General features: G+C 37.6%; 1 protein-coding gene across 1 annotated transcript in view; it reads left to right on the forward strand.

Annotated features, from left to right (window-relative positions):
• The window catches only part of CA10 (carbonic anhydrase X), a 211,496-nt gene that overhangs the window by 172,193 nt on the left and 14,834 nt on the right, over positions 1-24,469 (forward strand). The window lies entirely within an intron of this gene.

Raw genomic sequence — 24,469 nt, forward strand, 5'->3', positions numbered from 1 at the left:
GTTGGTTTTTTTTTTGTGGGAGATTTTCAGCATTATATACACTTATATGAATTATGGACAGAATTGTGGGGAGAGAAGACAGAGAGTGTTGAAACCAAAAGCTGAAAATGGGTAACTGAACCATCTAAACATCTAGGGCTACATGGCAGTAATAACAACTTTGAAGTACCAGTGAGAATAATGTGCTGACATCCAGATATTTTGTAAGCAGCAAATGGGCAATATTTAAAATGCAGCTGGCGTTTCCTATCAAGGAAGCGTCTCCTTTTGAACTACTCTATTGGAAACCACAAGAAAGATGACTTTCCAGGAATATGGAACAGAAATTTTTGTGGTGTATTTTACATCAAAATGCAGTAAACTTCCTACACTGGCTACGTGCTAAAAATGCATCTTAATCCTTAGTGACCTTCAAAAGCAGTTTCATCTTTAACACTTTTGAAGTAGAAGAGTTGACTTCTAACTTATGTTCCTTCCTGTCTTTTTTGGCTAGACAGTAATCTTCAAGTCATGGGTAATATACACTTGTTAAATAACAAATCCCAAAGCTCGATAGCCAGGAGAAGTTATAGAATCAAGTGAAGGTGTAGCGACTATAAATCATTGATCATAAATATATAAACAGAAAAAATACACAGCAAGTAAAACTCATTTTTATATGAATGGCTGCATTGCTAGGCAGTGCCAGTATACTCTTACAGTCATGGTCTTACATTTAGTGCTGTGGTAGTCATACTGCCATTTTTAAAGGAAAATTAGATTCTAGAAGTAGCCTGTTTTATCCTTCCCTTAGGAAAAAACCTTAATTACACAAATCAAGTTATATAATGTCCAAACTTTATATCAGCCATAAAGAATTTTACTTCATGTATAATCAGCTTCTCATATCATAAATACCATTCATGTTATTTTTTCACCTTTCTAAAACTTGATTAGCAGTGGAATATAGATGGGGGGTTTGACTTATTTTTTTGCAAGGAGAAGAATTTACAGTTCATACTGTAGGTCTAAGTGTGCATTTTATGATAACCCAGATAAAACTGGAAAAGTTTAATGGTTTTATTTGAAGCAAATTGTAATAGGATGTTTCTCTTGGTGTATAAACCATGGAAGTTTAGTTATTGCACCAACAGGGAAGCAGGATTGGACCTAGATACAGCTATGGCTCTTCATAGAACACAAACTAAGAAAAAGATATGGGGGGAGAATTATGTATTTACTTCTTTTAGCAGAAAGACTAACGATAACATATAATTGAAAAGAACAGTCATTTAATTTTATAATCCTAAACAATCATTAGATACCATCTGGAGTTTGAATGATACTTTAGAACAAGTGTTTAACCACTTATAAAATTTGAGACTAAGTTTCAGGTACCCAAGCACGATTTTGATCTTTGTTTTAGGCTTGCACTTATTCATTTTATTAGATTACTGAGGTATTTGTGTAGTCATTGCAGGTAAAAAATTACAGTTCACTGTCACATCAAATAAATGACTTTACAGAATTATTTTAGTATGTTGTCATTTTGATTATTTAGACCTGGTAAAATTGCCCAAAACACATTACATTAAGTCTTTCTGGAATAATTGAATATGTTAACATTTCAGACAACAAATGATACAGAAATCACCTGATTTCTTTAGATTATTAACTAATTTCTAGAAAGCATTATTAAATATTTGAGTATTTGAAAATTTTGTATGTACTGTTTAAGGGAGCTATTCTTAGAGCAACGAATGAAAGGCTATTGAAGTTAGGGTACCAGCTGCTACATGGCATTGAAGTTCTCTTTATTCTTTCCATTGACGTGCAATAGGACTTCTACTCTCAAGTCAGTTAGAGCAAGAATCAGAAATGTTTCTGCAAATGTTTGCTTATTTATCACCTAAGTCTGAAAGCATCCAAGTTCCATAGATTTCTCAATGTTTTGCTGAAGCACGTTATTCTTCCTGGATTCTGCATAGGAAATTCTAGGTGCTTGATACAAGGAGCTCCATTTCTGGGGCCCAGTATTTTTTTGCTTCTGTACATTGCCATCTGGAGATTTTGTGATACAAGCTCCATAGATACTGTCTGCTGTATACTGAAATTTAAGAAACTGTACAGGCATATTTTTAGAGGTTTTGGGGTTTGGTTGTTTGGGTTTGTTTTTTTTTGGGGGGGGGTGGTGTCTTCTTTTTCTTTATCTACACATAACATGGGTGTTTCTTGCCAGAAAACTTTCCTTCTTTGGAAACTACTTTTCTGAACTTACGACCTATCCATCCATTAGCAGAATTGTAGGAGCTGTCCAAACAAATTGTGAGCTCTGTGACAATGTCAGCTTATATTAAAGTAGCATGTGACACAGCAAAATATCTGCTGCATGGAATAACAAATACTGAATTTCTTAGATACTGAGTAAAACAGATACCTTTAGTAATAAATATATTTTTGCACATGTTTACTTTTCTGTTACCAACTGTTCTCTTTTGGGGGGGAGGAGAAGTAGAAGAGAGTGTCAATGTACTGAGAGCACAGTCTGTCACCAACTATAATCTAAATCCCCTTGGTGCCTCATTTTTAAAATCCAGCATCATAAAGCAATAAGGTGGAGTTTTTCTGCTTAGAGTAGCAGCTGTAGGATTTGCTCTTTTAAACCACTGGGACATGAAAACATTCAGCACTCTAAACCTCCAGTGTCACTTATGAAGTATTTGCTTTGTCTCATTCCAAATTATTATCATTTGCTTGGGGTGACTTTACTTGCTGTGGGATGATTCTTCTTTAATTAAAGAGCAATTTACCTCTGCAGCCAAAAAGCTACACACATTTTGAAATGGGTTTTATGTTACTTGGTAATGATTTTTCCATTACCCTTCTTGTAAATTTTAACTTTTTCTCCAAATATATTTAAAGTAACATTCCAGAGAAAGGAGGAATCAGACTAACTTCTTAAAAAAAGCTCTTGCAGCTATTATGGACAACCACAAAAGAAAATAAAAACCAAGCATATGTGAATTTTTATTATCTTTGCAATTTACCAAAACAATAAAAAAACCAATGAGCAAATACTGTAAACATTACCCTGGACAAAACTCTCATGAAGGCAGTGGACTTTTGTCTGAGGTAAAACTATAATTTGGATATCAGACTGCAAAAAAACGTAATACCCTTTTAGCCCAGTCTCTCCGAACTGATACTGCCTGTGTGCTGGAGAATGAAAGCTGACAATCTGATCACAAACAGGAGAAGCCAGAGTTAATAACAGATGAGACACAACACTTTCAAGATACTGATCCATCACCAGCAAACACAGTGAAGTTCCTCAGGCACTTGCATGTTTGATGCAGAGCACTCACACAGCCACGTATGTCTTGATTGCAACAACTTGTTTAATGCCTGAGTGGAGTCAAAACCAACTAGTTCTGAGAGCAAGCGTGGCCCTTATAGCCCAGAGAGTGGAGATTCACTTTGGAAGCTGTCTTCTCCAGTAATTTTTATGTTACTCTGTCCTAATGGAAGAGCCTCAGACAGCTAATGTGACCCTGATTTGGAATAGCCTAAACCTGTTGGTAAAGCCCTCGTGGGAGGCAGGAATTCCTGGCTCACAGCCATGTCCAAATCAGGCAAAGGAGGCAGCCAAGATAGCACGAAAGGTCTTCCACACCCTGTGTGGATGCTGTGGTTGCTGTGACTTGGGACCTGAAGGAGGACACACACACACCACATCCTCCTAGGACTGAATTAGCCCAGGAGAAGGTCCAGCTCAGAAGCCTCCCTCCTCCCTGATAATAATTACTGTTTTCTAATACACAGTGGCAGCTGTGAACCCTTACCATTAGCTCTCTGACCTTCAGTTTATTTCTGTAGCTTCAGCTACTCCTTTGTTAGGTCTTTGTCCCTTACCTTATGTTTAATAGTTTCTTATGAGGCATTTTAGTATCTTAGTAAAAAGACAACTAAATCACATCAATTCTAGCTGCCTTTTTATTACATTTTCAGGGAACGCTGTGAGGTTGCAGAGTTACAGTTTTCATTTAGCATACTGACTTGACCTTCCACCATCACTGTAGACCTTTCCTTAATTAAAAGCACACAGGCATACATTGCCTCCCAGAAAGTCAAAATACTTTAAATTTGAGTATTTTATTTTAACCATGTAGGTAATTGATACTTTCAGTAAAGACAGAGAAGGAAATACTTCTAAATCTTGTTTTCTTTAGACAAAATTGTAATAGATAATGGATTAGGATATTTTACAAACAATAAAGGGAAGTAAACTTAAGTTTTCATTACAATTTCATAAGCATGTCTTTCTAGAATTACTACAATTAGATCAGTTTCTCAGGCATACCTACCTTTAAAATAGCATGTGAGTGATAGTAGGCACAATAGCATCAGTGTTAACACTGTGGAGAATTAGAATTGACATGGTTAAACCACATTTCTTCGAAGTCCATTTTCTTTCCATTTATCTTTTAATATCTCATCTTTATCTGTCTGCGCTCTTATCTCTGTATAAACTAACTGGACATTACTGCACACACCTGCCGAGATTTGCTGGTTTAAAACTCAGTAGAAATTAATTCATTCTATTCACTTATTTTTCAGTAGTTTGGTGGGTTTTTTTAATCTAACTGCCATGAAAACATTTTCTAACTGACGATTTGCCATAGGCACATTAGAAAAAGCACCATGTACAAGTTATTACTCCGAAAGTTCTATCAAAGGCAAAGAGAGTTCTGGATTTTAGCTAGAAAGGGCAAGTCCATTACTGTCCATCTCTTTCCATCATCTCAAATTTTATTTACTCTTTCTTATCAAAATATGAACATGCTACTGCCATCTAGTCCCTGGAAATTCTGCTAATAACAGAACCAGTTGGCAACAGAGCGTTAATCTGCTTAACCTTCAGTGTAGGACTGGTCAGAAACAGCTGTCATATTCTCTCAAATACATAATTCCTATGAATAAAAAAATTTTTTTTTTTAATTTTTCAAGGCATATTCAATGTGAACATTATACCTTTAGCATATTTTGTTATGTGAATTTTTGCTCTTTTCACCTGTAGCAATTTCATTCCCATTTCCTCTGACAATCTAAGCACAAACTGATGAAAGACAGAGCTACCAATCCTATACAGTATCTCTGACCCAGCCTGATACTTTGAAGCCTATATCCAAAGCACATCATGTAGGTACAGTCCTGAGAGGCCCATGATTTTTCATGCTTATACAGGACTTAATCTTACTGCATCCATGGCTACAGGAGCTCAGCCACTCAATTTTCATTACCTGCTTCTTTTTTGCTTCATACTCTGTAAGTTTGAAATACCCTGGTGAGGTTGTGTAGACAGAAGTTTCTTCCTCCTGCTCCAATCTGCCAAACTATCAATTCAGTACGTTTCACTGCACTAAAATTCATTATATGAAGCACTAGAGGAGCGTGCCTTTCAAATTGTGGTTCTGCTAAGATTCTCCAGAAGAAGCAAAAAACTAACTATCCTTTTTTTTCTTTTCTGAGAGAACAAAAAAGCTTATGGTATTATGCATAAATGATGAATTAGCATGCTTGTCTGAAATAAGGAATTCTGATTCAGAAAAGGATAAAAGACTTGTTAGTACCAAGTGTACTACTGTCAAGTGCTTTGAGAGAAGATAGGTTAGTGTTCATTACTTGCTGTCTTCACATAAAAAACAGAGAAAGGTCAATAAAATATCATAAAAATTTGCCACCAATAAAAGCATAATTAAAAAAACCCAAAGCATTTGCATCACGGTTGAAACCTAAAGCCCTCTTTACCACACATTCCTTTAGCAGGACATGCCTATACTTCCAAGACAGAAACTAATAATCAGAGACAGGCAGAGCTCTAGTCCCAATTCTGTGTATTGTGAAATTACTTTGTGGCTTTGGGGTTTGTGGATTGTTTCTAAAGAGTATTGTGGCATTGACCTGTGGAGCCAGTTTTACCCAAAATACAAATTACTACACCAAGATTGCTCCAGTTAAGCTAGATTTTGGCACATTCTGTTCCATTTTTACCTTCAGAGCAGTGGTCGCAGTGAGATATTTCCAATGAGGTGCCTAACGGACAAGCTTGGGAGAGTGGTGCTGCTGTAGTTTTAAACAGTACAATCCATCCCTGACCATTCCTGCTTTAGGCATGATTAGTGCCATAAAAGGGCATCAGACAGGAATATTTCCATGCACATCCAAGGCTGTGAATTACAGCCTAACCCTAGGAGCTAGGGTTTAAGGCAGAGTTCTCTATAGGAGTCTTAAAGCTCCCACGTTCTAGGCACCCAGATTGTCCCTTTGACAATCTGCCTGTACCCACAAACAAAAGTTTATACACACTTACAGCCCTGGTGAGGGGAGGGACATCACAGGAAAACCAACAAATTACTGTAAGGTAAGGTGGGGTGATGAAGACATCGGGTCTCCAGGCTCTTGGCTAAATCACAAGACAAACTGGCAGGAAATCAGGGAGATTTCTGATAGCCTCTGCTTGTGTTTCAGCAAAATTTCTTTGAAATCAAGTTCCCTCCATGAGGTACTTTGGTTTTGACATATAAGCATTTTCCTGCAAAACCCTGTTTCAGCAAAAAAAAAAAAATCCCAACCAGTTCTGCTTATGATCAGTGTAAGGCCTTATTCTGTGTGAAGCCCAAGGGTGTGTTCAGTTAAGAGGATTTTCACTGTTTGATTTGTAGCTTAGAGCCTCCCTATCTACTGTTTCTAAGTCATAAAAGGCACAATAGAGGAACTGTTCTTCCTCCCAACTGGTAGAGCTATTCCCTGGGGCAGTTAATTAGGGGGAAAAAAAAAAAATATCACCCTTAGTCTTCCAGATTCTAATGAATATCTGTCTGTTTCATTCTCATAGGATTTTCTTTTAGATATCCAGGAAAATGATGAAAGGAGAAATGGCAGGGTAAAAAAAAAAAATAAATACGTATCTGAAGTTCCAAAAGACTTTTTCTTGTAGCCTATTTGAAAATACATACCTGCCTTTTAGATATAGTCAGTACTGGAGATGAATACTTCAAAGAAAGTTGGAAATCTTTTGCTAAAATTCTGAGCTTTCAGGCAGCACGTTTGGGGGCTATCCCCACAAATCTGCATAAACGTTAACAGCCTCATTGAAATAAGCGAAACTATGGGCATGCCAGCAAATGTAAAGCAAGGTAGGATGTATGTTTACAGGGCAGTTCTTACTGTCAGGAGCACAATATAGCAGGTCACAATACAAGGAAAGCAGGATGCAACCCCTAGGATTTAAAATATTTAAATCCGTCTAAAGTTAAAATGTTTTGGCTCCACTGTGGTCTTATATATGAACTTCACATTCATTTTTTCTCATTTGATATACCATAAGGTATTACAAAGTAATAAAGTATCTAGCAATTGCTAATACTGTAGAAATTACCAAGTGATTAGAATTTTTAAAAAGACACAGACTTCTTTACTAGCACAGAAGAACACATAGGTTTTGTGATGCCATCCATCTTTCAAATGATCTTGTAAGCTCATCAATATTTTGGTTGTGATCATCAAACAATCTTTGGGCAGCTTGAAGTAGATCGATTTTACCTGTGTACTGCTAGATGGTATTCCTTATTTTGTGCTCTGAAGGTGGCAGCTTATAACTCAAAGTGAATGACCATTATTAAATCTAAAGACGTATATAATTTAAAATAAAAAGTAAAAAAAATGGGGAATTCTAGAAATCCAACAGAATTACTGAGCTGTATCATTTTATATCAACTGAAATTCTGTCCTTTAATGTTTGTGAAGAGGAGAATAAAAGTGCAGTGAAGAGCTGGAAGAGACCATCTGTCTTCTTTTAGTTTGTTGTTTTGTTTCGAGTTGGGCCTGAACCAAAAACTTAATTCAGACATGTCCAGTGTTTGGAAGCGGTCACATCGTGGTCCCCTGGGGTATTCAGAACTCCTCACAACAGACACTAATGATAGCCCCTGTAATGCTTTTTGTCAAATGCTTTAGGGTCATTAACACGTTCCCCATTAACTATCAATTACCTTGCAGTGTAATTATTTTGCCGATTTTACAAATGGGTAGACTGAGACAGAGAGGCTGAGTCAACTGCAGTCATGACAACAGACCATGGTGCGGTGAAGAGCAGAACATGAGATTTCATGGTGTTTTCAAAGTCCTGGAAATTTTGGCCACCTGATTTCTCAAAATTCATTCATAGTGGTAGATGGCTATCTTAAACAGGCAGGTCTTGTCATCATTATTTCTATAGCAAAAGTTAATCACCCCAATACACACTGCACTGTGCATACTACGACATCCAACTATATTAAAAGACAATCATGAATTTCCCATCATATATGTACATATTCTGGCACACAGAAAATCTTTTATCATCTATACCTGAACCTGTCTCTTACCAGCTACTTTTTAAAGCTCTAAACTTGTAATGTAAATATAGCAAGAGGCAGATAAAAACAATGCCAAATAAAGACTGTAGTATAATAAATATGCCAAGCTAAGTAAATCTCAAAATACTTTCTTCTGAATTGCAGCAGGGCTGTAAGCATTGACAATATTAAAAGTCAATGAAGCAGTGAAAATAATTTACAAGATGTATCCTCAAAGTTCATGGAATGCTGATATGGTAAATATCTTTAAAAAATGTCTCCAAATATATAGTAATTTTTCTTTGGATGTGTAGTCTGAGATTTATTGAGCCATTTAATTATTTTGACAGTCTTCAAACTTTGAGATGTTGATCGATTCTAACCAGTACATCTGTAACTTAATAAGCATTTATCAAATTGCTGTTAATGAAGCAAATAAAGCAATTTATCCTTAACATGCACACATTTCATTTGTATACATTACTTACACCATTCATCTGTGTGGAAAGTGGAGCCTTACTGGTTTCTACAAAACAAACTTCACTATGATAACAGCAAAATGACAATAGGCTTCCCTTGTAATTTTAATTCATATTGGAAATCTAACTTACAGCAGTGGCACTATGTGTAAAAATAAAAAAGCCATGTACGGCTGCGTGAACACCTCCAGCTGCAGACAGTAAAACTATTGCCAATAACTTGAGAAAGAGCAGTGTAGCCTTTGTAATCTGAAGTCTGTGACCTGCTGCAGTGCATCAGCTTTCAAGTTTTTGGGCCGACTTTTCTACAGTGGTCAGCCCAGTGAGAGCTAAAAACTATGTGTGTATATATATATATACACACACACACATGAGATAAAAACAGCATCAACTGAATGCTGAGCTGTTCTGAATGAATGATCCACTATTAATAGTTGGCCAGGTGAAAATATTTTCCTTTGTTGCTTAAGAAGCTGCCCTCAGTGTTTTGATTGATGGAAAATTTTCCTCCTCCAATTCTGAAGCAATGTGAGCAGCTCCTGCTTTAGGTAGATTGTACTGTGGAATTACTAAAGTCTTTTTTGGTTTTACTCCTGCTAGCAGTTTTACCCTTCTCCCCATTTTTTATTGACAGTGGAGGAACCAGAAGGAAATAAGCGTCTGAGGAGCTGACAGAACCCCAGCTGCTGGTTGCCCCTGTCTTTGATCTGTTTGGCTCATTGACTGCAGATGAGTTTGTCACGGCAGCAGCTTCCTCATTCTTACTTCTGTTTGCTCTAAAGTTTTGTCTGTACTGAGATTAGAGCTTGTTTTTGTAACATAGATGGACCTATATGTTCAAAAGTACTTTATTGAAAGAGAGTTCCTGGAAAATACAAGCAGATACTGCAGAAGTTATTGGCAGTTGAGCAATTCAATAGCATCACTCAGATAACATTGTCTCATCTACTCTGCAACAGTGACCTGTAATTGAACCTCAGCCAAAGGGACCATAGCATTTTATCTGGGTCTTTTTAAGTAGTAGGAATTATATTGTCAAAGTAGATCTATTTCTATCCATTATGAAATTATTTATTCACCAGACTTTCAGTGGGCTGAACAGTCTAAGTATGATGAGTGAATAAAACTGCACAGAGCTGTGAGCAAGCTACTGCTGATCTTCTAGGCCTGCGTAATAACTTGTCCTTGTTCTACCCATGAAATCCCCCTTGATATCAGGAGGACCTGTGCCAGATGCCAGGGCCCAACTCCAAGGTGTTCCCCTACTGCTGAGTATTGAATACTTCACTTGTAAAGTACAACAGGAGCACGAAAGATGCTAAAAAATAAAGTTCTGTTCTACTGTTCTTGTCAAAAACTTAGAAGTTCTAGCAAAGATAAGGACATCAAATCATTAATCAGAAGTACAAATACAATACTTTCACATCACTACTCAGAGTATGAGCAGATTTAGCCTGTGTCTGTTCTCCCAGTGATGTTCTATGTTAAAGGCAGTTCTTGTGTGATCTTTTTTTGTACAAACAGATATGTACTTTATAATGCTTCAGATAACACAGAATAAACTTTACTAAAAAATTACAGAATGTAAAAGTTTAGTGCTCCAAAGTTGGGAAAGGGGAACAGAAAAGCTGGTTGTGCACCCATTAGTTTGCTTGCCCATACAGTCTTTTTTTGCCTCCCTCTCCACTTTCTCATCTGATCTGCCACAGAGATTAAACAGGGTGACTCAAGTCAAAACAATTCAGAAGATTGGGGATTTTTTCAGCCACATCAATTCTGCTGAATTGCAGCATCTCTCTGTACATTTAGGTTGTACATTAATGTTGCCCTCCTTGTATGATAAAAAGCTATACAATAATATTTTTAAAACACAGTTAAGTTAATGCAACATTCGGGATCTTTTGCATTTCTGAAATTTAGTGATTCTAATTATGCAACATCAAAGCTAAAAAACAGAATGCAAAGACACAGTTTGGCAGTACAAAGAAAAGGTGCGATGCCGTAACCCACCAGAGCATCTGAACTTATTTTTCTGTGCTTTCAGAAACACTTGCAAGAGCCACCTGTGACATCCTCAGAACGATGTAGACAGCAGAGCAGCAGTGCTGCCCTTTCCCACTGCGATGGCCCCTTGAAAAAGCAGCAGTCTGGTTTCAGACATATATTCACTAACCTCTGAACACCACTGCGAAAGGAAACTAGGGTATATTTAAGGACCATTTTGCTTCTCTAGGAAATGCACAGTGAGGAATGGCACAGCTGGGTAGCAGTGCTAACGGAAGAGTGACAGATTTTAAGTGACAGGAAGAAACAGGACAGAAAAGGGCAGGGGAGAGGTTTGGTGTTCATAAAAGCAGGGGAATATATGGGTCTGAATATGGGCAAGGAAAACGTCATGGACTTAGGTGGCACAGGCATCATTATAGGAAAGTCTGAAAAAGAGCATGGCTTTAGAGGAATCCAGTCCATGCTGGGCACATTCATCCACTAGCATGTTTTTGATTTCATCTTTTCATCTCCTGGCAGTAACCAAAGTTGACAGGGGCTGTTGGAGCAAAATTTAAGTCTATTAAATGAAGGTAGGCATCCTCAGTTCTTTGCAGAAATATAGACTGACTTGATAAAACAGCTGAGTTTAGTTGAAATTACAGGGGAAAAGTAGACAAATTGAAATTTGGACTGGAGCACAAAAGCCAACAGCAACTTTACATAATGTGTTTGAAAGATGTAACGCCCTGAAGTAATAACAAATGCTTTTTTACATCTCATCCCGAGAGTCTTACAGATTTTTTTCTGGAAATGTCCTAAAAATCTCAACCTTGATGTTCAAACTCACAATTATTTTGAGCAAACCTATTTCCCTGGTGAGTTGCCCTCTTTTCTTCTGCAGCAAATTTCTTCTACTTGACTCCCAGTTCTGCACAAAGTGATTTATTAGAGAGATTGCATTTTTTCCCCCTTCTGGAAAGTGTCAGTTTCTGAACAAGATCAAATAATCTTCTGCACTTCAGTATTGACTAATTTTAATTATTAAAAACTTTCTCCCAGGAAAAACTCTTCATGCTGTTTACTGAGAAACCAGCAATTTTTAATAGAATTCAGGAACTTCTTTTCTTGAGGAGATTGGGGAACACTGGAGACAGAATTCTGACTTTAAACTAGGCTCACAGTTTAATGACTTTTTTTTAAAAGTAGGTAGAACTAGCTTTTCCCTTTATCTTTTTTCTGTCTCTGCATCTCCCTTTAAGCTTGCAATCATGGGCTTTGCAAAGGCTAGAGTAATAGTAGCACATAATTTCTTATGCAGTAAAACTTAATCATATATATTTAAATGAATTATAAAGCTAAACACATACTTTGCATATATAGTACACTTATTAAAATCAGAAAACAATCTTTTATTAGATACCATTTTAGTGATATGCAGTCCCCATTGCCATAAGTTTATATGGGATCCTTTCCTTGCAACAGCCTAGCAAATTGATATTGTTAAAGTGTCAATGAAAAAAATCATAGCTACATTCGTATTATAATTTCTCACACTCTCAGGTTTTCGCATCATTGACAAATAATTAGATGTTTTAGTAAGGTAATAGGATAATTACACTGTTGCTCCATAACTCAAAATCTAAAGACAGCACTATCTGCATTTAAAGTATATGCAACTTTGCCTACAGACATTGCAAACCAGAATATCTTACCACAACAACAAATTGTTTACTGCAGTATAATGAAATCAAATACATGCTTAATGATGTAAGCTTGACAAAGTAATAAAGTAATAGGTAAAGTCCACATTATCTTCAATTAGGGGTCTGCTTTGGTTGAAGAGTTCTTAACATTACAGTTCAAAGAGCTGGATTTTTATCTGCTGCAATTTTCAGCTCCATTTCATCTGTGCACTAAGAGAAAGGGTCTCTTTTGCTGTGCAGGAGCCATACCACAGGATAATGTACATAACAAAGAAATTAAGTAAAGGAAGAGGTAGCAGGCACAACATTAGGACTAACTGAAGAAACTACAGCTGGTTGAATTTGTGAATAGTAATTTCATGGGGGAAAAATAACACAAAACCCACAGAAGACATTGCTCGTATTAAATGATCTTTTCTTGCACATCTAACAAAGAACAATACCATTCCAGTCACTGTGCCCCAACGTTTGTAAATAGTTGCATGATTTTATGAGATAGGCAGGAATTCAGAGCCAGCCACAGTTTTTGCCACAGCCCAGCATTACAGTCACACTGTGAGCACACAGCTCCCTAACTACACGGGGAAAGCAGGACCCACGATTCACTCTTGAAAACCACCATCCTCCCAGGGGTGTTTTGGCAGGTGGACGTGGCTGCCGTCGGGGATGGGAGGGGGTCAGGCACCATCTACTGCTCTCTGCTTCCCTTCCTCACCTATGACCAGTAATGCCACTAAAGGAAATCGTGCTGTGACGAGGCAAGTTGTTGCAGAGCTGCAGCTGTACCTTTCACAATCCCTCACTTCATTCAGACGTTAACCCCCCATCGAAGTGACACTACAGATCGCCATTCGGTTAGTATTTCAGGGGTCTATAGCTCTTCCAGTGGGAACTGGAAGCAGCAGGAAATAAATAGTGTGTGGTATTTGCATGGCAGTCGGAAACATTCTGAAGGCTAGGCCCTTTGCCAGCGAGAATAAGGGACTACTTTCACAGCCTGACTGCGGCCAGGCTTTCTGCCAGCAGAAAATAATTTACTACATGGACAAAATGAATTTCAACGACGTTTAATTGGATCACCACCCAAATTCACCTTTTCTAATTGCAGAAAGTCCAACAGACTAAGGATTTCTTCAGGAATTCAGCATTTTGGAGCATGACACAATTCCTGGTTTTCTTTCATTAAGGGAAAATATCTGTTTGACATGTCAGGTATTTCCATGACAGTATTTTCAGCATTTCAACTACGTAAATTAACCTGCAAATGAATACGTTTTCCAATGTGAAAAAAAGCTTTGACTTCTGTTGTCTGATGTAGAAAGCCTGCTGATATAAATTGCAAGTGTGACTTTACTGCTGCCCCTTTCACCACCATCATGTCCAAGACGCATATTTTGAGTACTAAAAGGGACTCTGGACTCAGATATCTGTCTTTTAAAGACAACCATGTAAAACACTTGTGTTGCCGATCTGAACTGCTGTTGCTACACACATCAGCCTTTCCAGTGAAGAGCTGAATTACCAGTTAAAAGATTCCAGATTCATAATGAGCCAGATTATATCATGAAAACTCACACACAGGATCTGTGCTCAGGAACCTCCATTCCACAAACCTCAAATCCTACTAGGCAGATCTGCTTTTAGGGTTAGAGATGATGCACCGTGCCTTCGCCCCCTGTTCATTTGTCCCTTAGTCTAATTCCTAACTGAACCACTCCACTTTTACAACGAGGCTGTCTGCATAACTGATTTTCTTTGCCCTTTTGTCCATTTAATATTCATATCTCACTGCTCAAACAGTCCACAGAGACATGGCAGGTACCACATTTCTGTTGGAGTTGCAATTGGTTTTCATTATTTTTCACTGACCTTCACTTATTAACTTTAAAAACTTGTGAAGAAAAGTGTAATTTTGGGGCATATTCACAAAGGTAACTGTCAGCTTTATTTCCTAATGTTTAGATGGGATTTTCGGTTGGTTTCTTGTTTCTAAGCATTCGCATTATCCAGACAAGACAAACTGTGAAACAGAGGTCATTGTTGCCCAGACTAGCTAAACACTAATTACCAATGAGTTAGGAGAAGGTTGCTACTATGCTGAAATATATAATTAGAAAGTTTCTGGAACAAATAGGAATGCGGGGGGGGGGGTCTTTTCTATATGAAGGGGAGACATTTATTTGCTGTGAATACAGGGAAGCACCTTTGAGGGATGATATAAAACAGGAAATTGCAGAAAATACCTTTAACAAAGAAAACCACTGTTAGATCCTTGAACTTCAACCAACCACAGCATAATGAAGGCTACTGGAAAGGCTTCTGTGATCATCATCTTCCTCTGTTTCTAAATGGCACTAATCTGCAGTTGTGTGACTGTCCTGAACTGCTCTTACCATGTGGCAATTTTCAGTGCCCTTTACAAGATACGCAGAAGATTGTGTTCTTATGACAAACAAACGCTGCTGTGTGTAATTTCACGCCCTTTTAATTTATGCTATACTGCATTTGTTGAGTAATGTTTGCCAATATCCTTTCTTTCACCTAATCTGCAGATAGAGCTAAAAGGCTTACTTTATAAGATAGCTGGCTTAGTTATGACTTCTAAGTGTCAGTTATCTTTCCTACTGAGTATAATGCCACTCAATTCAGTTAGAAACAAGATAATTTTATAGTTGTCTGCCTTAAGCTGTACTATCTCATATTCTTAGATAATTCATATCCACTTGTTTTCTCTGTGCTTATTATTTCTCATCTTCAAATTTACCTTTTAAACTACAAATGTGAAACTGTCTCTTATGCAATTTACATAAACAACAAAAGGCAGTTGTACTTCCCTTAGCTTTAAAAGAAGCTTCCAGGATATTCTTAAACAAAAAATCCCCTTATTTTCTGCCTGCAGGGTAGATCTCTGCCTTCTTTCCTCTCAATCTCTGACTTTGCACCTTAAACAGGAAAACCTGGTGTGAAATTTCTTCAAATGATTTTTAAAAAACTGACTCTGTAATATATCGTCTCATCTACCACAGCATTAATATCCTAAAGGACCTTCAGTAATTCAATAAAAAAATTCAATCTGGAAATGCTTTTGGCTATTTTGAGTCAAGTTGGGCTTCCTGAAACTTTTCTGTGTTTGAGCCCTCAACTTACATTCAAAGATTTCACAGTACTATCACTAGCAATTATATCCATTTCCTCTTCTATCAGGCTTTAAATGCTTCCCTGTTATCACCCTTTAAGGTGCTAGAAATCCAAATGTCCCGCAGTCTCCTACCAAAACTACTTGTATTCTGAGCTTCTTTTTGCACCTTTTATGGGTGATGTGCCACAAATTGTCATGGATCAATAACACAATTGAACTTCATAACATGGCATTCATTATCTAGATGCTTTCCCCAACACTGTTAATGTTACATCTAAGCATCTCACAACATTGTTACCAGAGAAGTGCAGCTATTCCCATGTCAGAGATAGCAAGCTGGGCAGAAATGGTGGGAAGATTTGCTTAAGGGCAGAGAAGGAGTTGAACATAATTTTCTTGAGTCACAGGTGAGCAACCTAAACGCTAAAGGGGAAGGAGACTCTTGAGAGCAAAGCATGTGTTGATAAATCATTCAGAAAGATCCCATGAGCCCCTGTGTGTGTTTTCACATTTAACTTTCAATGGATATACTACTAATATTTTGCAGTTCCATTGGTTTAAAACAGAAAGTCTCATCTCACCAAGCGCATATGTCCATCCTCCACGTTCATGCGCCCCTTTCCCTTCCCCGAGGGCAAGCAGACCGTCTCCCTTTCTTCCCCTCCTCCCTGCAAGAGCAGCCAATTTCCACACATCCTGTGCTGAGGTCTTCTCCCATCCTACACCTGCCAGCAGGGAGTGGGGAAGGAGAGGTCACCAAGCCATGCACCGTGGCAGGAGCAGTAATGACAGACTGGATGCCTGTGCTAAGCTGAGATCAGGCAATGAAGGAGAGGATTTGGGTAGGCAGGCAGGAGCTGCTGCCTAAATGGGCTGGACAAGGACTTTCACAAACCTCAGATGGACCACACCAATAGCTTCTTAAAATACATCCTCAATGTTATTCTGTGCTTTCCTCATATACACACCTTATTGTCACTTTAAGAATGTAAAGTCCCATGCTTCATTTTTGCTATATTCTTAATTTAACAATTTACTTCTATACCGAAGAGAGCAGGTAGAACTGATAATTGACTCATTTCTGCTTCTGGTTTGTAATCCCAACACTAACCTTTTCTTTGCTTGTTAGTTAACGTGGGCTATATTAAGCCTGACCGTTTTTTTCCTACTAGATTATAAAATGAGGACAAAAGGGATAAGGCCTAGATCAACAATTAGATTTTCACTAGCCCAAATTCTATTAACTTTTTTTGCTCATTCTTTTATTCATCAGTCTACGATATTTCTCTTTCTGCTCTTGCCCACCATGCCCACCCTTTGAACAGAAATGTAGCTACAGATGGTACTTTGGCAAGGTAGACTGAGAGCTGTAGTGGCATCGCATGTTGTTAGAGAAGGCTTGAACTGCTAATGCACCTCTGTCGCACTGTTTGGTGACCTTGCACATGCGTCTTTTTGACTCAGTGTCTCAGGGTAACACAGTGAAAAACAAAAATAGCATCAATTGCTACTTCACCACGTTTTTGACTTGCAGGAACCATTTTCTGCTGCTTTCTGGACTGATTGCTAAATAAGTACAGAATTCTCCCAGAAATTCAGAGCACCATTATATAACTGAGTCTCCCAAATGGAGTGTTTATACTGAATTCATCATCATGGTGTCTGAGCATCTGTTGTATTTAAAATGAGAAAACAATTTAAATGTAGTATTTAGTCAGAAAATCCTGCACGAATCCAGAAATGATGATAGGCTCATCTAAAAGCCTTTTTTCCTACATTACCCCTATTCTCTCTTAAGATGTAACTTTTGTAGATGATGGATTGAGTCAGTGCCAAATTACAGCTTGCAATGAAATTTTGCATCAGCCAAGACATAATCAACATTAAACATTTGAGTCTAAGACTTCATTTTGATCCTCACACAAAGTGAATTGCAGAACAGTGTCATTTATTTATGTTTACCCAGCTCTTGCTCATCTGCTAACAATGAACGACAAGAGTGGTTGACTGGCAGGTCAGCCAAAAATACCCCATGTTTAGAGTAATCGGCAGCGGAAGGCTTCAGCAATGACTGCCCTGTCAAAAATTCTCCTGAAGTCACACAGCAACTAGCATCACAGACACATCTATGTACCTCTGGGGCTCAATTTGGATTTTTCCTTCATTGTGTTTCCTACTATCTGGAAGAGAGTACAAATGATTGTGACACTTGAAACAGTTCTGGCAGCATTTGGATGGCAGGAATCCATCACCTCTCGCATTTATTTCTTCAACCTATCATTTACTTTTTTGGTGTTAGCACAAAGGTGAAAAGTCCTCATAGCAAATTCTGAGACACGCATAGCCAATCTGACCTCTTAAGCTAGTAATTTGTACTTTTTACTGTAGTCCTGGGGACGCTTAAAAAAAACATCAAGTTTTAAAAGTCATCTAAAATAGCCTGTTTTCCTACTTGCAAATGAATTAAAGTAAGACTTACAAAAGAAGTACGAACATATAAAAATATTAATGAGAAATACTTTAAAATCTTCTATGCTTCATTCAGGTCATATTTTTCATATTTCCTAGCTGCAATGGTTACATATAAACAAGGAATAAGTATGTTTTGCTCGATTAGTACCCTCATCAGTGTAAGATACCAGGTCAGCAGCCAAAATGGCTATCCTGCTTCAGATCTGATTCTCACAAATCTCAAAGTACTATTAAACACCTTGTTAGAGTATCTTAGAACAGATGCCCCAGAAAGCTTAAGACTCTCACTCACCTTTCATTTGTATGCCTGCATCTAGAAATAACTACTTTAAACCTAAAGCAGCCAATGCTACTTTTTTTTCTTTTCTTTTTTTTTTTTAAAGAGTCATAATATATGCTGAAAATAACACACAGTGTTAACTACTAACCAGGGAACCCTGGATAAAGCTCACTGTTGAACGCCATTTGTTGAACAGAGGTATTGCTAGTTGGTTCTTGTTACAATTGGTCTAATGAAGTGTTAGACACCATTTGCAGTTTAAGTGCTAATTCCTAGCATATCATTATTTCTAGTAAAGTAGATTTTGCAGCCAAGTACAGTTAACCCTTGACTGTATTTCCACTTCACTGCATGATGTATTATTACATTTCTCTGCACGTGCTTTTATACAGCTGTCTGCTCAGAAGCAGGAGAAAACTGAGCTCCTTGCATTCTTAGTCTTATTCTTTTAAGTAAAAAAAGAATTATAATCTTTTATTTATCTAGGATATAATTTCTGGCATATTACTATAAAAGTGGATGACAAGCCTTTCTATTAAGCCAATATTTTATAGGCATTTATTTTAAAACACAAAATAACTGTCAAAAGCAGTAAAAAAAAAAAAAAACAAAAAAAACCCACAAACCATATTTACCAGCAACAGCCTAAAGAACCACAGTTTTAATAGAGATAACAAAGAGAATGAGAGGTATAAAATTATTTCAAATAAATGTTTTTTGCATTTCTCCTTTGTTAGATTAAACTAAGTTAATCTTTTAAAATTATTTTAATCTTAAAACCACAGTAGTTTGCTAAAATGCTACGTAAACTGCTGTAAGTATAGGTGGTCATGTAAAATTTATTTTACCGGTTTACCAACAATGTAACAGCACCTCACTGCTGTGGGCTTATACATAAAAAATAGCAGACAGGTAGATCTATGGATTCATTAATAGGTATGTGGGTAACACCACCTTGGCAGATCCTAACATTTCATGGTATAGTACCCTGTGCATGAGAAAAATATGGTTTTGTTTTTCAAAGACAATTACTGTGAATCATAATTTCTATCTTCTTAAACAGCATTCTTCTGAGCCCAGTAACAGCCCAATTCTCCAGCTGTTACTTTGAATAGCCTCACTGAAAGAAAAAAAGGAACTGAGAACTGGACCAGAGAGCTAAAGTTCTTACCCTGCTTGAATTGTAATGACTTATGACTTGTGCCTTGAGCAGGCCAGGAGTATCCACCAAGATGCAATAATTAAATATGTACAATCTTAGGGCATTCTCCTTGCATATGGGTATGTGTGGACAAACAAGGTTTGACCACTGTAAGAATTCAGGAAAAGACAACATTAACATCCAGCTCCAAATCCTAACCAATTAAGAAAAAAATGCAATTAACTTTTTTCTTTCTTGAATAGTCCATATGATATTTAGGCCTATTATTAAGCAACACACCAGAAAAAAATCCTTCATCGCTTGCCAAAGATAGGAAAATTCCCACTGCATCCCTGCCAGCTATTGGTCCAATGAAACAATACAAATCAGGACCACAGGTTCTGAGGAGCCTGGTGCATGTTCTCACAGATGGTCCTATACCTTTCCATGAAGCAGGAAATACATTTAATTTAATTTAAGACAAATCTAAAAATATTTTTGTCAGCCACACAAATTACATATCCTAGAACCAGAGGACATCTAAAAAAACCTCCTTTCTTTTGCAAAGTGAGGACCTCAGATCTTGTACCTGTTCAGATCCACAAAATTAATACCATAAATAACTCTTTGGTGATATGACATTACTGCTCTTTCCAAAGGGTTTTATAAGATCTGCAAGAGCAACTGTATTTTAACATTGGAATATCAGCTGTTGTTCTTAACAGGTTTTAACTCATTAAAATTATTTTCCTCACTGGACACCTGCCATGCAGAAATTACATTTCTTTTGCTGTTTTTATTAAACTTTGGATAAACAAAAATGCATAATTTTTTTCCCGTAATGAGATCTTAGCCACTTTTTACAAGGACTCTGAATCAAAACAAACATTTAACTTGTCTTCTTGAGCAATTTCATTTGCTTTTGTTCCCTGCTGTGCTGGAAACATGCTTTGTGCTTGCTCTCAATCAGGTATCCCAACAGTTTATCAGGTAACACAGCGTAACACAAATATTATAGTTACAGATTAGCTGTTCCCTGCTGCCATTCACTTCATGGTTTAGATCCCTTGTCATTTACAAATCAAAATGTTTATGCACTCAATTATAACACTTCTAAGTGAGAATAAAGGGTATTCCATTACTCCCAAGAGGACTATGGAAACATTTGTGTGTAAAGTACCGATACTCTAAATTCCCTCAGTTTCATATTTCTCAATGTCTCACTGCAGCAGAACATCTCACAGTAATCTAACATTTATAAAAGAGTTATGTGTGCACACTAGATCAGAGCTCTGTAATTCACAGATGGTCTTTGTCCAAGTTAAAAAAATTGCTAAAAGATTGCTGAAAAGAGTCCCTGGAATTTTTGGCACCTGCAACCATCAACACAGCAAACTGCCTCCTTTTGCTTAGCCAAAGAGCCTTGGTCAAATGCCACACAAAAAATATCCTGCTACTAGCTCTGCCCAAAGATGCACATTTCACCTGGGTGAAGGATCAAGAAAAACAGCAAAATGCATTGCAGAGGAAAACCAGTGCAAACAATATGAGTACTTTGAGTACAGGACTGAACTTTATCAAAGTACAGGCAAAGAACAGGTTATTACCATTATAAATACACATGCATACGTGTTGGGAAAGAGAATTAGATGTTTTCCCCATGGTGGCCAGCACATGATCCATACTATCAGCCTATCTGTATTCTTTTGCCCCAAAGACACAGCCTACCAGGCTGAGGAGAGCGTTCTCAGTAAATTACCCCTAACATGCTGTCGTCAGCTCCTGCTGACATTTCCAACACTGCCAACCTCAGGTGTCTGAAAAGTGCTGTGTCTGCTCCTGGTCCAGTGCACATTCTTGGGTGATGGAACAAGGGCACATTCTGGATTTTTCATCAGCTAAAAGAGAGTAATTAATCTTAATTCTCCTTTTCTCCCTGAAAAGTAGAACTTCTATAGCTCGAAGAAAACAAAGAGCTATCAGTTGTTCTGTGGCAAATTAATCTTAAAGGGGGAATCTTCCAAAGAAAATCAATAGCTTATAACAAGATTCTGTATTGTGTTTGAGCCCTGAAACTCAAACTAGAATGAAAGGGTATTTTCAGCATTGCAAGTTTGCTCTTGTTGTGCTTTGTTTCTAATACAGTGTCATCATTTGAAAAAGTGAGATTTTCACATATGAGCAATTTTAGTTATGTGTGGCTTCACCTTCATGGAAGACTCTAGTAATATTTAATACAGACTGTAAGATTACAGATATTGCAGGCAACTTTAAAGAAATTTTTCTCAAAAGAAGGAATTTAATAGGAAATTATATTTTTTATCCTGCATATAATATTCTATGTCTAAGACATCTTTATTCATTTGTAGCTTTCTAAATTAGCCTGTTCCATATCAGAAACTTTGAAAATGATGTCTCCTTACATGGGCAATCTTTAAAAAAAAAAAAAAAAAATTAAAAAAAAAATCCAAACCAAAAACCTAATTAATTTAACCATGGTACCATGGAAACAGCTTTAAAATTAATTTCGGTGCAGGGAGGAAGGATACAACTCTGTCTTCATTCAGCACTGGGATCTCTGAGAAACAATAATTCATAGCAAGGCAAGGGGATATTTTCAAACTACAGCAAAGCAAGATTTCTCAAGCACGCTCTCCAAAACGGTTCATTACCAAACTGAGATGTGATGAGGAGAGGCAGAATGGGGCAGAGGCACACAAATCTGCAGGAATAGGAAACTTGAAATGAAAACTGCTTGAAAGCACTGGTAAAGAATGCCAAAGCTCTCAGACAAGTACTTTTATCATGAAGGCAGTGCAATACGGGATGGAGAGATCATTTATAGATCAGCAAAGGAAATAACTGTTCTAATTTCTAATCAGTTCGAGTCTGTTAACTCATTCCGACAAATACCTATTGACTGCCTGCAGTCTGGATGTGAGTTTTGCAGAGAGTGAATTGTGTCTCTTTCTAACATGGAGAGAGATCTCCAAGAGAGCTGGGACACTATTACATGCTGATGCCCATATCGGTCATTGCAATATAACGTCTTATGCAAGACTAGAAATGCACTGGAGGGTAGGCTCCTTGCAGTGACTGTCCTGGTTTCAGCTGGGATAGAGTTAACTGTCTTCCTAGTAGCTGGTACAGTGCTATGTTTTGAGTTCAGTATGCAAAGAATGTTGATAACGCTGATGTTTTCAGTTGCTAAGTAGTGTTTAGTCTAAAATCAAGGATTTTTCAGCTTCTGATGCCCAGCCAGCGAGGAAGCTGGAGGCGCACAAGAAGTTGGCACAGGACACAGCCAGGGCAGCTGACCCAAACTGGCCAACGTGGTATTCCATACCATGGGACGTCACATCCAGTATAGGAACTGGGAAGCGGGGGCAGGGAATCGCCGCTTGGGGACTAACTGGGTGTCGATCGGCAGGTGGTGAGCAATTGCACTGTGCATCATTTGTACATTCCAATCCTTTTATTATTGCTGTTGTCATTTTATTAGTGTTATCATTATCATTATTAGTTTCTTCTCTTCTGTTCTATTAAACCATTCTTATCTCAACCCAGGAGTTTTACTTCTTTTCCTGATTTTCTCCCCCATCCCACTGGATGGGGGGGGAGTGAGTGAGCGGCTGCGTGGTGCTTAGTTGGTGGCTGGGGTTAAACCACGACAGTGACTCTGGGACAAATATCCTACACGTGGCCATACGTACTTGGGAGTTTTATTTCCATAAGTCCCAACAGTAAAAATTAGAATTTGACATTGACTCAGCGGTTCCATGGGTGGAATGAGAATTTGGTCCTCACTTTTACCTATTCCTGCACTAGACATTTTAGGTTGTTAAATAAACTAATCTAATCCATTGTTATTCTGGGACTTTGCACAGAAGGAATTCTAGTTTAAAGCAGATTTCATCACTTATTTCCTTGATAATTCACAAGTTAGTTTGGCTGCCAGAGTGAATAGTTGTACATAAAAAGAAAAACATGTTACTAAGCCTAAAAATTTTAGTGAGTGCATAGTCCCCAGAACCATGATGTTATCAAAGTTCAGTAGTACCACAAAGTGATGACTAATGAGCCTATAACCTCTTTGTGCTATAGAGTAAATGCTCTCATTAATTCTTTACAAGACCTTTAGAAAACATACTGCATCCATCCTGCTTTCTAGCTGTCAGAATTTAGTAGATGACTTCATTGGCTGCTTTGACATTTTTACTTTTTCGTTCCAGTTTGGTTTGTATGCTTGCCTTAAAAAATGCCTACTCTGTGAATTGTAAAAAGGTCAACCAATAGTTCCCAATCAGGACAGGACAGAAGTAACTGAAATTAACACATTATAGCAGTAATTTTGACCCTTACCTTATTTTTTTGGTCTGTGAACCATTAACTGTAAATAGTAAAGCACTGTGCCAAAGATCTTCTAATCTTACTAATGCAAATATTCTCTTTCCTTTCAGAATTTCCACTACCCTTTTTTACATCAATGCCCAAGCACTAAAACAGCATCACTAACGGTTTTGGGGGGTAGTGGGAGGACAATGCTTGGTGGATTTTTATTTTATGAAAGCTCACAAGATCTGATTCTGAGTAATTTACTTATAAGAAGAATACATTTTGCAGTCAGGGCAGGGCGTAGGAAATAGAACTGTCTGAACACTCCCAGAGTTTGGACGCATCATTTATTTCTCAACTTATCATAGACTGAGATAATAATGGTCTAGGTTACACATAAATTGGGATGCTGTTATAATTCAGATCACTACTAGTACACATGTTGGTGGACATACATATTCATATAGCAAAGCAAGGCTTTGTCTTTGTAACTTGATTGTGCATTGCAGATCATATAGGGAGATCATTCTTGCAGAGAAACCTTTGCAATTGTATT

Source organism: Haliaeetus leucocephalus, unplaced genomic scaffold (genome assembly GCF_000737465.1).
Source record: "Haliaeetus leucocephalus isolate CR32 unplaced genomic scaffold, Haliaeetus_leucocephalus-4.0 Scaffold646, whole genome shotgun sequence".
NCBI lineage: Eukaryota > Metazoa > Chordata > Aves > Accipitriformes > Accipitridae > Haliaeetus > Haliaeetus leucocephalus.